This window comes from Podarcis tiliguerta, assembly GCF_965153285.1.
Source record: "Podarcis tiliguerta genome assembly, chromosome: 2".
Lineage (NCBI taxonomy): Eukaryota > Metazoa > Chordata > Lepidosauria > Squamata > Lacertidae > Podarcis > Podarcis tiliguerta.
The window spans coordinates 117,914,408-117,920,011 of record NC_139535.1 but is presented as its reverse complement, the minus strand read 5'-3'; positions in this window follow the sequence as shown (position 1 = coordinate 117,920,011).

The window sequence follows — 5,604 nt, the reverse complement described above, 5'->3', positions numbered from 1 at the left end:
ACCCAGCTAACTCCTTAACTCCCCCCCCCCACCATAAATTTCTAATCTACTTATAATCCACCAAACCCTCCCCCACTCCCTGCCCCTTCACACTAATCATATTTCTGATAGCATTTTATTTCCTGGAATCATTTTTATTCCGTATTATTTTGACTATATTCCACTTTATTTTAGCATCTGTGCCTGAGACTAATCAAGAGTTCACTGCAGTCTCTCCTGCCCCCCCTTTCCTGCTCCCCCCACCCCTCCCTCCATTGCTGCAACTTCTGCCATCCTGTTCTGGAAAGAGGTTCGACATGGTTTCAACTTTGGTTTCTCTCCAACATGCTTTTTTTAAAAGATGAAAACAGATCAAAAAAACAAATAAATAAGATGAACTAGCTTTTATATTAGAAATTACACGCATGTGGGGGGAGGGAAGGAGGTCTCCTCAGCCTTTTTTGTGGGAGGGGGGAGCCAAATGTTTTAATAATTTTTGCCGGATTACTTTACAACTAAAAAAAACAAAAAACAAAAAAAACAAAAAACCCAGATATTGTTATAAATAAAATTTAAAAAAACTTAACTGTGTTTTTGTTTTGTTTTTTGGCCGTTGCTTCTTTACTTTGGGTTAAGATTTTTTCCTAGGGAAGCTGTGCACTACAAATGAGCAACACTGTGATGTTCAAGCTGAACCAAACTGTGTGCTTCCAGTGCAGGAAGAGACGTTGTAAACTTTGTGTTTGTAAACTGGGCTTTGGCCCAGAGACTCTTTACAGATATAACTACCTCTGTCTGGCTGCAGCTTTCATTTCTGCCTTTCTTGATAGCAGGCAGGCTATGGGCTAGGCAAACAGATTGGCCTGAGCAATGCTGAGGATGCTGTGAACCCTCTGGATTGAGCTTTCCAGACTTTTCATGTTGGTGACATGCTTTATACGCATGCCTCATTTTGCAACACAGTATTTCAGTTTTACTAGCAAACCAGAGGTTAAACTAAACCCTTTCCAGCCTTGGAAAGAGCGTGGGGAACATTCGCATGACACACCTACACATCAATGTGTCGCGACACACAGTTTGGAAAGCTCTGCTCTAGATGTTGCTGCACTCCCAGCTCCCTGTCAGCCACAGCTAGCACGGCCCTCTGCTTCTTAAACCTTTCCTGTGGGCCAAACTTTCAGAATTAAATTTGCTCACACCACACCTATTGATAAGAAATACCTTGGTAGGGTTGCCATATTTTGAAGAGCAAAAAAGAGGACACATTTGCCACTTCTACTTTTAACTACGGATCGGACTTTTAACCCGACATATGGCATCCCTCGTATGTGTCTGTATTTGTGTGTATCTGTGCACTCATATAAGGGGAAGGGAGGTGTGCATGGGTGTAGAATAATAGAATGAGAGGTTAGGTGAAGATTAAAAGGAAAGGCGGAGATTAAACCATTGAATGAATGTAAAATGTGCAAGAGTAAGAGTAGGAGTAAAGGTTTAGAAGTAAAAGAGAATCAAGTTATAAATGGGAGGTGAAGTTACAAAATGAAAATGTAAATATCCCCCCCCCCCCTTTCTTTGGAGTTAAAAATGCAAAATCAAAATGGAGGTTCAAATTAAGGTTTGAAGGAATAAACCAAAAATTGAAAGTTAAAAGGTTAAAATTTTTGGAGGTAAGAATTTAATCAGCTGGTGTGAGGCTCCCCCTGGCTCTGAGTCCTGGTATACTCAGCTGAGAATTAACACAGCGCTCTCCCTTCTCAAATTGGCAAGGTGGGTGGGAAAGTGCCCCCACATCGCCTGCCTCACTGCCTCGCCGCATGGTCCCCCAAGGGCTCTCACGTTCCTCCTCAGCAGGTCTGTCCCAGGATCGGACCTATTCTGAGCAGTGCGCCTCCACGTGGCCTCCTCCGCCCTTCCGATCCCTCTCAGCCTCTTCTCTGCAAAGGCGGCAGTAGCAGCAGCAGCTCAGTACAAGGGAGAGGCTCTCATGCTGTCCGCTTCGCCACACCATTCCTCTGGGCCTCCAGGTTCCACGCTTTCTGCCAAATTTTAAAAATCCGCCTGGACAGTAATTTTAAGCCTGAAAAAGAGGATATGTCCTGGAAAAAAAGGGACATATGGCAACCTTATACATTGGAAAACCCTATACATTGGAAAACTAAGAGAAACAACTAGCAGTGCTTGATATATAACTTAGAACACAACTACTTTATAATATGGGGTGACCTATTAATAGCTCCGTTTGTAGTGAGGCAGTGTTACAAGAACCCGGGTGGAACATGCATTGCCCAGGCATGTCAATACGAAGATTCACACAAGCATTCCACAAACATCCTTGATCAGTCAACCTTAGGAACTTCCACAAAGCTTCAAACCTCAACAGCAGCTCTTGTAAGGGCAACTGTCTCCATTTTAGCATCAAATTCCAGAAGGAGGCAGATTTCATGGATGTATTTGGGTGCCTCTTCCTGCTACTCCAGATGGCTTCCTAATCCAAACATTGTGTCTGCCCATTTCCAACACTCTGGAAATGGCAAGAAAATAAGCAGCCACGCGTGCTTTTATTATTTCTTTGGTACATTTACATCCCACTTTTCATCCAAGGAGCTCAAGGTGGAGTACGTGGCTCTCCTCATTTTATCCCCACAGCAACCCTGTGATGTAGGTTAGACTGAGACACAGTCACTGGCCCTAGGTCACCCAGTGGACTTCATGGCTGAGTGGGGCTAGAGCTCCAGACTCCCAGGTCTTAGTCCAGCATTCTAACCACTCTTCCCTCGGTCCTGTTTGGAACCTACCTTCACCTGCTGTAAGATGAAATCAGTTTTGCAGCAGCTGATAGAGAAGAAAAGGGGACTTGTGGGACAACGATGTAGGGGAAAGGATTGTTAGCTTGCCAACTGCAGCTAGTCTGGACCATATTATGGAGGTGGGGATGGTTCCCTTCTAAGCTCCTGCTTTCGTAGTGTGCATGGTTCTTGTGATGGATTTTGCCATGACAATTGGGGCTTCAGGTTGCTCGAGCACATTCCATTTATACAGCTGGGCACCTAAATTAATAGTTTTAATATGCTGCATTCTCCAGATGCTTTTTTTTTTTTTAACATGGGGAGGATTTGGACCTCCACCCTTCTGATCCTGTTAGCACTAAGTCCTATTGAACCTGACCAAAACGGTTTTGATACTATGAACAATGTTCTGGACACCATAACATTCCCAAGGCTGAAACCTAGCGTGATTATGCTTTGATGTTACCAGTTATTAGATTACTCCAGTCCAAGAGAGTTTCCCTTTTTTCATATTTGAGCTTTGGAAGGCATCAGCAAAGGTTTGAAATTTCCATATTGGCCACAAGGTGGCAGCAACAGCTTCAGATAGGAGGTCTTGCTGATGCCAAAGCTGGAGAAAGCCATCGCCAGTGGCTCAATCGCCATCGTATTGAGAAAATGGGCTTGCACACAGTCCTGTGCTGCACTGCATGCGCACATCCTTCAGTCTGATGCAATTTTCTCACACTGCATCACAAAACCTTCCAAACACTATAACACATGCACATCTGATACACAAAACAGCTTTGAACAAACCCATCTGAACTGGGTTTACATCACTCCAGTTTCCCATTTTGAAGTTGTGGTGTCTAAGATAAAGGCACTCGGATACTGAAAGGGCCTTCTGAATGATGGCTACCCTTTGCAATAAAAGACTCGTATTTAACCACTAAATAACCACAGCCTGCTTCCAGTGATGTGGCACTGACCGTACATCCCAGTTAGAAAATATGGCTTCCAGGCCAGAAGCTTAAGCCCCAGCAAGCAGGACCAGCTCTGGAACCAAGTGAGGTGGGTCATTTGCAAGGGCCCCTAGTCTGGCCTGGCCCACTGCCCATTCTTTGCATGGAAAGGAGTTCACAGGTAGGGTCAGAATTCTGAGGCCTGATTTATATATGCAGGAGAATAAATCTTCCTGCTTGTGGAAATCTGGTATGATAGGAGAAAGGACAGGAAAAAAATCTTTCTCCTGGGCTAATTGAGTGGTAAGCTGCACCACTGGCAGCTACAGGTGGGGGATGCCTGGGGGGAATGTAACTCCCCACTACCAGCCTGGCAGGTAGTTACATTCCCCCCAGGCATCTCTCACCTGTAGCTGCCAGTGCTGCAGCTCACTGCCATCTCAATATTCCACAATGTAGACAAGGAGTGGTATTCAGCTAAGTTTTACTCAGAGGGGACCTGCTGAAATGTATCCTTGCCCATCCATTTCCAAGGGTCTGCTCTGAGTGCCCCAGGTCTGCTTTCACACCCTGTTTTTCCCAGCCTAAGTGGACCTACTAGAGGTGCTTTCAATTAGAGTCCAATCTCCCTTTTTAGGAACCACTATTCTGCACCACAGTCACACGGTACACAAATCTGTCCCCATTGTTTTCTTCCATCTTCTCACAATTGCCATCATGTACCCAGCGTGTTGTACACATCTACAGACGCACAATTTTTGTACATTCATCATGCATTCCAAGGCTTAGCACATATGTTTAATGCTTTGCTACATATTTTCTGGGCTTAAAAACAACACCACCTCCCAACAAATAGAATACTCCTTATTCTTCCTCTTTAAGCACCCAGGGCAGATTTCAGGAGACATCTTCCTTTCAGTTTGGGCCTAGAGAATGCCTTGAACCCACACAGTAATCTCACCTCCTACTGTGTCCTGAAACTAGGTTTTCCTCTGGCAGTTTTTCTTTTTAAACAGCTCTAGGAAATATGGCATTAAAGGTAAGTAAGTAGTCAATCAGAGCCATTGAAGACCAGCCAGGTGGCAGGTCTATAGAAAAGATTTGCAAACGAATGTGTTAACAGTGGTGGCTTTATGTATTCATTCCCAATATGTAATAGGAGCATTAAACAAAACTGAAGGGGAAATGTCCAACGTGGAGACCTTTACATGTCAAAAATTATTACTTGGAATAGGTGTCAGGTCTGAATCATACAGCTATCAGCCAAAAGGAAAAAATAATCATTCAACAACTCTGAGCCAAATGTGTGAAGCGTCTCCACAGAAAAGCATTGTGTTTGCCGTAGTATATGACTACACAAAAGCTCCTTCTGTGGTGTTTGATCTATAATGGATGTTTCACTCATGCAAGTCATTGCTTGATGCTGCAGCCACCAAGAGATAAACATGGATGTGTGAATTCACTACCTGTTAACCAAGTAGGCTCCTCCTTTTTTATTATTCCCCCCCAATATAGCTTTGTTTGCTTGCTTGCTTTTAGTTCATTACCCAAAAGCCTGGGGACATTGGGTCCAGAGCATGAAGGGACCGAGGGAGCAACCCTGATGGGTCAGACCTGAGTGGAAGGAACAGCAGGGACCTAGTAGTAGCTGAGCTGTCTTGATTAAGGCAGGAACAGGCACCAAAAGTCTGCCAGCATCACAATTCTGTGCATATCTGCTCAGAAGCAAGTCCCTGGTGGATCTTAATCTGAGGTAAAGATAAAGGTACCCCTGACAGTTAGGTCCAGTCGCGGACGACTCTGGGGTTGCACGCTCTTCTCACTCTACAGGCCAAGGGAGCCGGCGTTTGTCCGCAGACAGCTTCTGGGTCATGTGGCCAGCATGTCTAAGCCGCTTC